This window comes from Vicugna pacos, chromosome 14 (genome assembly GCF_048564905.1).
Source record: "Vicugna pacos chromosome 14, VicPac4, whole genome shotgun sequence".
NCBI classification, from domain to species: domain Eukaryota; kingdom Metazoa; phylum Chordata; class Mammalia; order Artiodactyla; family Camelidae; genus Vicugna; species Vicugna pacos.
The window spans coordinates 60,695,496-60,708,285 of record NC_133000.1 but is presented as its reverse complement, the minus strand read 5'-3'; the positions used below and the strand labels follow the sequence as shown (position 1 = coordinate 60,708,285).

Sequence of the window (12,790 nt, the reverse complement as noted above, 5' to 3'; positions counted from 1 at the left end):
ATGCAGAAACAATCTGACTTTGCAATAGCCTCATTCATAGCCCTCAGTTGCTCTTAAATTTTTATTAAATTATGTCAAGTCAATTTGCATCTATAGGAGGTTTTAAAAATAATAGTTGATTGGTTATTCTCTCAAAGAAAAATTTAATTTCCTACTGTAGGATGAAATTATTAGCCATGATGTTTAGCAAGATAACTTCTGAAAGCAAATTATGCTGACCCCAAATCTCTGTGTCAAGAACGTCATACTCTATCAAAGCATCAGATGTAGAGAAGTTGAGTTGGAAACGAGGGGAGCTTTCAGGATGGATGTTTCATTTTGATCTCTCCTATATGCAGTTTCAGAGGCTTTGGCCTTTACCATTTAATTTATTGCCAATCAAAAACCAGTGGGACTCCCCAAAGGCCATTATGTGTATGGGAAGAAAACAGAAGCCACACAAAAGCTCAGAGAGCAGTGTTTTGAAATTCTTCTAATCTCATGTCTGAAATACTCAAATATCACATCGTCACCCAGTTCTCTGAGCTCACCTACGATGGACAAAATGAAATGCAAACAAACTGGGTGTTCAAGAGGAAAAGGGAAAATTATGCTTATGCTTCTTTTTGTTCACCTCTGCCAGGATTATGCCGTGGGTCAAGGAAGGAGCTGACGGGAGGAATAATGAACTAGATGGAAGTGTGGGATGTTGAGCCGTGAGACAGAGTTCACGGTTCTCAGCCCAACAGCTGAGGTTTCCTACTTCCTACTTGCAAAGTAAATGCTCTTCATTTTTGTTTTCATCCTTAGCCTCCTCCTCCCCCCTCCTTCCTACTCTTTAACCCATACCCTCCTCTCCACCCGCATCCTCCCTCGCACACCAGTGGTGGATGTGTTCACTGAGCTCTGCTTGTCAGAAGTGAAGCTTCGGAGCATCCATCCACGTGAGGGGGACGTCACAAAGCCAGATGCTGTTTTTGGTCAGAGGACTCTTACACAGTGCAACACTCAGCGTCTGAAGAGATGAAGGCCTAGCCCTGACAACCTGCACATTAATAAATGCCTGTGATGGGCTGGCTTGTGTTCCTCAAAAAGACAGATGGAGTCCTAGTCTCTGGAACCTCAGCGTGTGGCTTTGTCAGGAAATAGGGTCTCTGTAGATGTAATTAGGTAAGATGGGGTCATACCGGAGCAGGGTGGGCCCTTACTCCAATGTGATTGGTGTCCTTATAAAAAGAAGAGAAGGGAGAGACACGGGGAGGAGAAAGAGATTCTCCACCAGACCCAGGAGGAGAGACAGCGAGGCAAGGGCAGAGGCGGAGGCTGAAGGGCTGCAGCTGCAAGCCAAGGAATGCTGAGGCTTACTGGCATCACGAGAAGCTCGGAGAGAGGCCTGGACCACATTCCCAGAGCCTTCAGGGAGAGTGCGGCTCTGCAGGCACCCTGATGTCAGACTGGCAGCCTGCTGACCTGTGACTCCATACATGCCTGTTGTTTTAAGCCACCTGGTTTGCGGAAGCTTGCCATGACAGCCCTAGGAAGCTGACACAGCGCCCGCCTGCAGAATACTAAATAGTAACAGCCACCAGCACCTGTCACGTGCAGTCGGGAGCCGCTTTTGACGGGTTGATGTTCTCAGGACAGTGGAGAGCTTTCTTAGATGGCGCATCTCGATTCTCGAACGGGGCCAGTCTAAACACAGAGTCAACTGAGTGAGACGGGTGCTTCCCATTCAGCACGGAGATGGCACTATATTCCTTTTCGATAAGGACAAGGACTTTGCAGGGGCCGTGTTCTCTCCAAGTGCAGACGTGGAGGAGCCCTGAATAACAGTGGGTGAACAGGATGCTCTCTGCTAGGCGTCAGTAACGTTTTGGTAAACTGAGTCGTATTTTAAGTACTCAGAGGAAGCTTACTGTTTAAATCAAATCCTTTTGCCAAGCGAGTATGCCTTTTCTTCCCCCCGCGGAATCGGATTTCGTGATCTCTCTTAACGTAGGAATCACGACCCTGTAGTAGATATTATTGGGGAAAAGAATCTTATTACTTGGTGTCAGGCTAAGGAGGATGCAGAAGGTTGACCTGATGGTGTTTTCTCAGACATTAAAGGATGACAGATTTGGAATAATTTTACTAATTGCTTTTCACTAGCAGATTCTAAATTGAGAACTAGGGTGAATTTTATTATCTATTTCAAACATTTGAGATGCTGTAAGTATAGGCCAGTTAATATATTTTCTTTTTAACAGTAGTAATATTAGTGCTAATTTAAGAATAACTTCATATCCCAGCCCTGCTTGACTGCTGGGAGCCCACATTTTTTCCAAAAAAGGAAATTCCCTGGATTCTTTTGCAAATGGAGGATAAAAACGGGAACAAATTGAATTCAACAAAAGAGAAAAACTAAAGCAGAGGAACTTCCAGTTAACTCATGGATTAATTCGGAATATACTGAACATACACCATGTACTTCCACTGAACAGAACGCTTTTCAAAGGCACAGTTCTTATCCTTGTGAAGATGCAGTTGCGAGAGCCAGAGCATATGGACAAAGAAAGAGGTAAGTAATGGTTGTGGACAACGTAAAGGACCTAGCATTAAATAAATGCCATGTGTGGAGGGAGGCTGGACTGTTCTTGGGAAGAGATTTAGTTCATCGCTCTGACAGTCTCTGCAGAGATGGCCTTGACTCGTTGCAGGGCGATGAGCCGCCACGAAGAGCATAATTATCAGAGATGCAAAGTTTTCGGATGGTTCTCTGTGCACCAGTTGGCAAACCAGTATTAATAACCGCAGCACACTTTTAAATTCAAAGACTCTGGGAAAAGCAAAGTCTGTGAATTGGAAACCATTCCCCTGGTGCTGCAGGACAGCCTCATAGAGATTCTTGTTTCATTTCAGGCTCGTAAGTGAGATGGCTCCCCTGGTTCTGAGGGACTTTGCCTTCAAAATTCATTGTAAATGAAAACCTGAATGTGACATTCTCCTCTTCACAAAACATTTTTTAAATTTCAAAAGGCTGATACTAAGCTGGGCCTAGGGTAAGGCGTGTAAGGTACTTGCTTTGGGCATAAAAGTTAAAGGGGGGGTATCCCAAAACTTAGCCATCAAAATAGATCATATTTTAATGCAATATTTTTAAAAATTCGAAATGGATGTAAAAAGTCCTGTGATGAATAAAATATCAAACATTTAAATGAAGATGGGGCAGAGGGTGTGGCTCAGGGGTAGAGTGTGTGCTTAAAATGCACGAGGTCCTGGGTTCAACCCCCAGTACCTCCCGTAATATGAAAATAAACCTAATTACAGCCCCTCCCCCAAAGAAATAAATAAACGAAGACAGAATTGATACTGCTGATTTTTTTTACCTTTTGCCTTGGGCTCCATTTTAATACTGTGTTCACACATGCTCATTAAGAACCCCATCCATAAACACCAAATACTAGCCACATATTTAAAACTCCCTTCATTCCACTTTTAAGGATGAAAAACTTTCAGCCCTAATCACAATGATAATCACGTTTTATTTAAAAGCAAGACCTCAAAGTTAATTCAGTCACCTATTCAGCAGATCTCTATCTCCAGCCTCTGTGGCCTCCCCCGCCTCTTGTAACCCATGTGAGAACACGTCACAAGTCATCAAACTCTATTCTTAATTTTCTATTTTTCCCATTTCATGCTCTTCAACTTCCATTTTCTCCCTCCTGGTTTTGGTCATGGGGGACGCTGACAGATCAAATGAACAGCGTGAGTCTGCTAACTCGGGTTTTCATATCTCCCTGTGTCTGGATTACCCTCCTTAGTCAGTGACACAACCCTGCGCTGATCTGGAGTCAAAGGAAGGATCAGCTTCGTGAAGTGCGAGGCTGGGCTTCTTTGTGCAGAAGCAGGGGCTGCGGGCTTCATTAGAGAGACCCGTGAAGGGGACCACATAGCTGGTGTCACTCATAAAACGGCTGGCTCTCTCGGCAAACGGGAAGCCATTTATAGTTCACGGCTCCTCCTGGTGGGTTAAACACTGTAAATCCTTATGAGGAATGGCATTGCGGCAGAATCAGTAAGAACCAAAATGACCTTCACTCGGCCTGCCCTCGGAGTGGATGGTCCCAGAATGACATACGTGCCGCGGCTCCACGGGGGAAATGTAATCTGGTGAGAATGACAAGGATCACTTCTGTGTTACTTTATTCCCTGCCTTTCCCACTTTTAATCAGTTCTGGCAGGCCACGGGCTTCTCAGACGTGTTTTCAAGTTTAATTTTTAAAAACTTCATACTTCGGGGTGACATTGGCCAGCCAGTGAATTATGAAACCTCTCGCATCTCGGCTGGGAGAGTGACAGGCAAAACCAGCTCCAGAGCCGGGACAGCTGTTTTCCGAGATATTGAAAGGGAAGCTGATGGGGAGGGCCCGGGCCTGGGAATGGCCTGGCTGGAGACGCGGCTCCAGGGAGAAGCACGAGGAAATCGAAGGCGGCAGAGACGACCCCTGATGAAGGCTCTGAACCCACTGTGGGAGGGTAGAGGGGGCAGCTTAGAGGGCAACGGGTCGGGGAAGAACTTCCCCACCAGCCCCGTTACTAGGTTTGTGCCTGGAGAGTTCCCCAGGGCTGCTCCTGACACAGTAGAATAACTGGACGGCTTAAAACAACAGAAATGTATTCTCTCACGGTCTGGAGGCCTGAAGTCTAAATTCAAGGTGTCTGCAGGGTGTTTCCTTCCGGGCGCTGTGAGGGCAATGTGTTCTGCGCCTCTTTCCCAGCTTCTGGAGGTTGCCAGCAATCCTTGGCATCCTTTGGTTTGGAGAGGCATCACTCCAATCTCTGCTTCTGTCTTCACGCGGTCTTCTCCCTCGGCAGGTGTCTCCTCTGTGTCTCTGTCCGAACTCCCTTCTTCTCCCCAGGATGGCAGGCATGCTGATTAGGGCTCACCTGACTCCAGTATGGCCTCATCCCAGCTTGCTCACACCTGCCAAGACCTTTTTTCTAAGGTCTCGTTCACAGGTGACGGGAGTTAGAACTTCCATGTATCTTTTTTGGGACCACAATAGTGCCTTATACTAAATAACAAAAAAGTATATTTTCAGCTATTTGGAATTAAATAAACACAAATTCTCTCATATTAGTGCTCTCTCATATTTTAGGTCAGTGTCTGTCAGATTTGAGTGAGAATTAACACCTGGGATATTTATTTTAAAAAGGTCTATTTTGATTCAGAATATTTGTGATGGGGACCACAGTCTGCATTTTAACAGCCTTTCGAGTCATTCAGACGTAGGAGATCTGCAGACCTGACTCTGAGAAACACTGTGTTACGTGACGACTTTAACTCTCTCAAAACGATCAGTGTCCCGCTGTTAAGTCCCAGCTATTTTCTACATTAGGTCATTGTTATTTACCTTTGGCTCAGTTTCATATCATGGCTCGTAAGACGCCTTCCACGGTCATTCCTAATTCATTATCAATACTATTCATTAATTGCGGGTCTGTGAACTGAGACCTTACTCAGAGGAATCACATGTCATTGTAATCCTTACCCATTTTCCAAATGGCTTTGAGATCTTTTCAAATTATAAAAGATATTTTATTTGAATTTTTAAAGACTCTGCTGCCTTTCTGTTTGCAGATATCATATCAAAACTGGTCTTAAGTTTTTGCTGGCCTCAGTCTGATTGATGATACATCCCTTAGCATGGGAACAACCTTTATAATGGTATTAAGAGAACGACCAGGAACAAGCTAGTAGGTAAGGGAAAACTACTGGTGGCCTGATTTGAGATCGAGACTTCCGGTGAGTGTTCGCATCTGCAGTTTGGTTAATTACAAAGCCTTTTAGGACAGAAGAGCCCGGGAGAGAGTAAACATGCAGTCAGTATTAGCTATTATATATATAAAATATGTATGACTATTATTATTTTATTTAGCCATTAAATAATGATAACTTTTGCCTTTGGAAAGGACTTCCTCCCTTTATTTTACAAATGATCACCTAAGAAGCAAGAGGTAACAAAGGAAGATAAATCAGTGTTGCATTTTTTTTCCATTGACTTCCAAATGTTTATGAATAATGAGGCCAGAGACATCTCTTTAAATAGTATTTAGTTATGTTAGCAAGGGGTGTATATTAAAACCCTTTATATAGACATGTATTAAATGTTCCCCTGTAGCAAATATTTGCACACTTTGTAATCCTTTTCTCATTTGTCATTGTTAACCAAAAGAAACCAGAGCCTCCCTTCCCTCCATTTATTAAACTGTTAATATTTGTAACTGAAACTTAAGAGTTTCAATTTAAGTGGTTCAATTTAAGTACAATGGCGCTGTAAAAAATCTCTTATTTACACAGAACCATTCTTTGGCTCTATATAGTGACCTACATATTTACACACGCATGGGATGTATACACGCGTATACATCACAGGATATACATGCCTTTGGAGGTGTTCAAGATGAACGTAATTTTATTGCTTTTTAAAGAAAGAGGAACTCCCAAAGGCCAAACAATTGTGTGATGCCTCTAGAATTTTGGTCTTTTAATTTGCAGAAACATAACTGTGGGAGTGAAATGATCTCCATTTAGCTCCATGACTTTCCTCTGGGTTTTTCATTTCAGTCTCTAACTCTTTGCTAACTGGGGGCTACGCTTTTTCTTAATTGACTGGTGTGCTGTTGGGAGGGGTCCCACAGCCAACCAGCAGGATCCATGCTCGGTGCTGGCTTAGTCATGCTGAGCTCAGTTGACGTGTTGGATGCTAGGCTGACACTGTGTGACCGGTTCACTCTGGGAGATTCCAAGGCTTAGATTCAGACCCTAAGCCCAACTGAAGGCATGAGCATATCCTGGCTTGGAACACCGAGTCCATGACAGGAGACCTGAGGCTCTGGTTGCCCTCCCTGGAGGTCTCCTGGCCATCAGTCCTGCTTTGTCTCTCAGTTCTCACCTCCTCCCCATCTCAATGGGAGAATCAAGACCCTGCATTGGAGGAGGCTCTTCTCCTTTGGATTCAGCTAACACTGCATGCTCCCAGATCATCCTTTTCTCTCTGCTCAACCCTCTGGGCCTCCCATCGTCCATTTCAGGCCCCAACTGTTAATGCTACTTGGACCTCCTGTTAATACACTGCCAATACCCTCGGCCGTCTCTCCACGCTGTCAGAAGTATGTGGCTGGAGGCTACATCTGTCACGCAGCCCAGGAACTTCTCCTGAGCCCTAGCCTGAACATTGTGATTTCTGGCCCATTTCAGCTTCATGTACCCTCATTTCTTAACTGCAGTCACCATCTCTATCACCTCCATCCCAAGCTTTTTTCTTTTTCTGTGATTCATGTTTCTATTTTTGTTTCCTGATGTTCTTAGGAGCAAAACTCACTCATCTGTGGCTCCTCTTGTACCTCTCTTTCTCATCTCATTCTTTGCTTTGTCGGGCTCCTTCCAGCCTTCCTGACGTGTGTCTTAAGCATCGCTGCTGCCCCAGTGGCCCATCCACGTCTCCTCCCTGAGCCACAAACAGAATCTTTCAAATGAGCCTCTTCCAAGTCATGCCCTTCTCCCCTTCAAGGTTCTGCCGGCTGAATTTGCTAGGACATGACTCTGCTGAAAAATCTCCTATGGGATGGGGAAGTTTTTCCCACACAAGTTAAAAGTCTACTTTAAAACCTGGCCTCCTCAGATGACCAGAAAAGATTTTTCTGTTATATTTTGAAAACTGATATAAAAGTAAAATTTAAGCTGATTATTCATCATGTTACAATAACTGATTCTTCACATTCAGGAAGACAGATCGATAGATCTTTTAGGGTCATTGGTCATTGATCAATTACAGTCTAATTTTAAGAGCTTCCTCCTCGGTAGTATAAAATATGTAAAATTTAAAAACTTCTATTATTTTCTAGCAGCATGTATGTGAATACTTCACAATTAATTTCCTCAGCATCCTGGATCCTGCTCTTCCCATGACTTTCAGCACTTTTTCACATTATTGTTTATCCCCACCCTCCCATCCCCAGGTGCCATTTAACCAGTTTTACTTTTATGGCATCTTTAAGCTACTGGGTTGGTACCACCTTAGGGAGAAATAACAATTTTCTCATGATTGCTATCTTTTGGTTTATAAACTTAGAAATTAGGCAGATTTTAATTTCCATAGATCTTCCTTCTTAGAAAGTTTTGAGCAAAAGCAGCAATATTTCACTCCATGCCAGCCCACTGATATTTCACTATTTTGGCTTACAAAGAGCATCACTCCTTCACCCTTGGATCTCTTTTCATGCATTCCTGTTCTCGGGGTGCCAATGAAACAGGGACCCTAAGTTGCAAAATGCTTATATTCAACTTACTTTTCTCTGACGGACAATCACAAGCACCAAGCGAGCAGTCAGAGATAAGTCACATCGTGCAGATATGTGAACGACAGTAGATGTTGGAAAGAGAGTGATTCGGAAAGAAAACTCCTAAAATAATACTTCTTTATTCTGTGCCCATGGTTACGGCTTTTAATTAAGTGATACAGCATTTGTCTGGCTGGGTCAATGGTGAGGGCACAGGGCCTCGTTTCAAAATGGATTTCGTGGCCTCACTCTCTTTTAAGCTAAGGGTGATGACGAGACAGAAGTTAACCAGTTAAATATTAGGGTCAAAACATTTCCAAACCATCAGCCGTCTCCCACCGTGACTCAGTTCCAAAATCAGCCTCCAGTGTGTGATACGTAAATCAGTTCTGGCTGGACTCTCCTTGAGGCATTTGCAAGGGTTTACTGCAGACTTCTAAAATGGTGAAATTTCTTCTGGCCACTCTGTGACTCCACTTCCTCGGCAAAGTTTAGGGTTGTTAAGTGGATTAAAGGAATGGATACAAGCACGTCTTAGTTCTTAAGAGAAGGGGCCATCCTCATGATGGCTTCCTCAGGGACACTGCTGTCCTAGACAAGGTTCCGTGACATCATCCCGGGGCACTTGAAGACTACGGAACATGGATGGCCAGAAGACCCCAGGACCAAGAGTAGCTAAAAACACGATCTGGCAGACCCAATAAAGTCTCTGATCTGACGACATCACCCGAGGCAGAGGGAAGCAGACAGGGAGAGCAGCACACAGTCTTTGCTCAGCAAAGATGGTGACAGCTAGGACGTCAGTGCAGTGGGTTCCTGCTCTCTTTTGCATTTCGTGCTGCCTGTAGATCCCCCCAGACTCTCTGGTGTCAGCCACATCCGGAGGCAGATCAGCAGTCCCTAGGGGAAATCTTCCCCGGGGGAGGCTGATTATCTTCCAAACTCCAGGCCCCAGAATGAGAACTGACCACCTACGTATGCTTTCTACTCTTAAAAATGACTATTGATAATGAAGAACTGAAACGACAGTACCATATGGTGGCATGAAAAGAACCCCACTGCAGTGCAGAGACAATAAGTAAACAAATGGAAGGTCACAGCAGCCGTCACTGGGGCAGAAAGCATTTGCCTGTACTTACTGTGTGCCATCGAAGGTCACAGAGAGCATCGGGTGCTGCAGGAGAGAGAGGGGACACGGCAGGTGCACGGGGACTCAGAGGAAAGAAACTGGGCACGGGTATTTACGGAGGGCCTCTGAAGCAGTGGGCCCAGATGTGAGGACTTTCTGTGTCTTGGCCCATTCTCTCCTCATCAGGTATTAACAGCGTGGATTAAACACTGTCTTCGTTACCAGCCCAGCAGGTTCAAGTCCTCCCTCTGCCCCAACCAGGTGTGAATTTAGACGAAATACTTAACCTCTCCTCCTCAGCTGTGACTAACTGCACATCACAGAGGAGAAGGTGAAGACTCGGAGACACTAAGGTTACTTCCTGTACGAGTCAGAGCTGTCATAGGCACCCAGATCAAAGCCTTTTTCCTTTCTCCTGCGCAGCTGGAGGATTCTGTCAGTTTTCTCCTCGGAAGAAATGGGGAGGAAATGTGTCAGTTCAGAGGCTCTTGGGACAGTGAGGTAGGCGGCCTCAAATTTGTATCTGAACTGAGTGGAAGTAGAAACACGTGTGTAAATTCTTTTTTTCTACCATTTTTCCCGGTGGTAGACATTGAACTCCCTTCTATGAACCTGCGGAAAGCCATTAGGGTCTCGGCGAGGCTTTGTTTAAACCAGATAGCGGATAAACAGATTCGGAAGAAGCTCCCAGAAGTCTTAGCCTTTGTGATCTCAACATATTGGCACATCGGGTTTCTTTTTCAATTCTCCAATGAAAGAGATTTTCCAATGCAATAATAAGGTTAGTTTTAAGCATGCTTGACAAATAAATTTTCTCCCCTTCAGATTCAGATTCAGACTCAGATTTCAGACTCACTGCTTAGAATTCTTTTACTTTCCCTGAAGCACATCTGCATGGACTCCCCCTGTTTTCCCGATTTTTGCTGCAGAGAAAGGAGATCTTCCACGACCTCTCTTTCACGGAAGGTCACTATATAAAACGCCAGCCCTTCATTCAGATTTCTGAGAAGTTTTCCATCCTGGGAAGCACAGCAAATCAAAAAATTGGCATCCGTGTGCAGATATTTTACAGCCCAATCCAGTGAGACTCTGCAATTTTCATACTGAGAAGTAATATATGACCTAGAGGAGACCCAGACAGAGGCTCATGAGAAAGACAACGGGGCTTTTAAATTATTGCCTTCATCACGGAAAAGAAATATGAGTAACCGCTGCCATCCACCAACTCAGGATGGTCTTCGGGGGCAATCGGTGTTTGAGAGAATCAAAGAACATCTGGAAGTCAGCATCTTTTGAGCCCGTTCACACCCCGCTTGGTTCATGTTTCAACAGCTCTAGGTACGAGGCAGTTGTGCTGCTCTGAGAAAAGCAGTCTGGACGAGTCCTCTGGGATCAGGACGTTTCAGCAAGGTTAGAGGTGAACACAGGAGGTAATCCCGCCTCCCTGGACGCCGCGACACCTGCAGTTCTGACGTCTCACCGCTCACATTAACCTACATCGGCTTTTCCCAGCATCCCCCAGCAAAACGGCTTTCAGAGCATTTTGCTAATAGAAACCAATGTGTAATCTGCGTAGGAAAATAATACTTTTCCGCAGCACTTCCTGGGCCTCTGTGCAACTAAGGGGTCTGAACGACAAATCTCTTTCCAGCCCTCCTTTCCTCACCCTTTATAGCTGCAGATGAACCAAAAGAGAAGGAAAAAAAAAATCACAGCATTTGAGAGAGCAGGGTCTTGCAGTAAGACAGGAAGACAAAACAAGGGAGTTTTAACAGATGGTGCTGACTCTGGCATGGATGTTTTCCCTAAAGTTCAGACAGTAACTCTGGAGTCTATGTAAGATGGTTGATTCCCAAAGGGCCTTTATTTTAGAAACATTCAGTTCAAATCCACATGTTTCTAAAACAGCAGACATCCTGAGAAATATCTTGGTTTTCATCTCACATGAACTCCAGAATCACCACGTGTAAGATCCTGGTTCTTTTAGGACATTACATTCTGAAAGAGAGTCTAAGGGTTATTTTATGTCAGATGTATATCGTCTTAGATGTCAACCCTCCAGAACTGTAAATTTGCCACCCAAGCATCCCCGTTGGTCTTAGGAACAAGTTATGTATGTTCTTCATAAAGGCATCTAGATAGACATTTTTGAATACGTTTGTGATTCTAGCTGGTGCTACTTTTTGACGGGTAACATAGGTCAATATGTACTTAACTGTGTGACTCAGAAACTCCTGGGAAAATGTCACCAGGGGGACTTCTTGTTCACCTCGTGTGTTTCATACAAGGGCCGGTGGACCTTGAGCCCATCCTATCAGCCTTAATTCTAACTGCCTTTCCCTGAGAGCGCTGCTTCTGCACTTCCTTGGCTGCACAGGCACTTACTTCTCCCTGGTCCTGCTTTCCTCTCTTCATGACTTTGCTGAAGTTCAGAAAGCAGAGCCACCCTGACGTTGGAAGGATAGCACAACTGTCTAGATGATGCCTGGCATTAACCCTTTGGGCTACGGCAGCCTCCCGGACCAAGAACCACGGACCAAGTCCATGAACGATAACTGCACGTCCTTCCACCTCAGTCCAACAGTGGTCAGTGGTGACCTTGGACTTGATCGTGGTGGTGACCAAAGGTGGTGCTTGATAGTTTCTGAACTGCCTTCGTATACATTTAATCACTTAACCACCGTACGCACCATACAGATATAAATGTCACATTACCCTTTTTATAGATGGAGACTGTGAGGCTCAGAGAGGTGTAGTAAAGGGCAGAAGGAAGGCTTGAAGCTGGATTTTGATGCCAGGTCCAGTGCTGGTTCTAGAACATTACATCTTACTCACCCGTGAAGTGAGACTGAATGCTTATTCTTGGGACCCTAGATCTTGGGTTCTGAAACTTGACGTCTTTGTTACCACTTGGAAGGCTTGTAACCCACAGATTCTGGGCCCCACCCTGTGGGTTTGGGGTCTAGTAGGTCTGGAGTTGGGCTTGAGAATTTCATTTCTAACAAGTTCCCGGGAGATGACGATGTTACTGTCTCTCCTGGGGACTGGACTCCGAGAGCCGCTGTCTCAGAATCAAGAGTGGTGGCCTGCCATCTTGTTTTCCCCCTAGGATTTCATGGGAAGCTTTCAAAATATATATTAACGCCTGGACCCTACTCCAGAAGGATTCAGTCATTGGGAAGAGCCTGGGGGCATTGGTAGTTTTTATTGTTTCCCCAGGCGATTGTTCACGTTCCAACAAAGGTTATTCCAAGGCGGGGGCCCGCAAACTGAGGTCTCCAGCTGGCTGCTGTTTCTGCAGATGCATTTTATTGGCACACAGCCACGCCCATTTGTTTACATACTACCTATGGCTGG

At 44.9% G+C, this 12,790-nt stretch overlaps 1 protein-coding gene and 1 non-coding gene across 14 annotated transcripts in view; one reads left to right on the top strand and one right to left on the bottom strand.

Annotated features, from left to right (window-relative positions):
* GPC6 (glypican 6) overlaps positions 1–12,790 on the bottom strand; it is a 1,040,045-nt gene that overhangs the window by 49,308 nt on the left and 977,947 nt on the right. The gene's annotated exons all lie outside the window — the stretch shown is intronic.
* TRNAF-AAA (transfer RNA phenylalanine (anticodon AAA)) lies at positions 3,190–3,262 on the top strand. Its single transcript has one exon. It is a non-coding gene; the product is annotated as a tRNA-Phe (tRNA).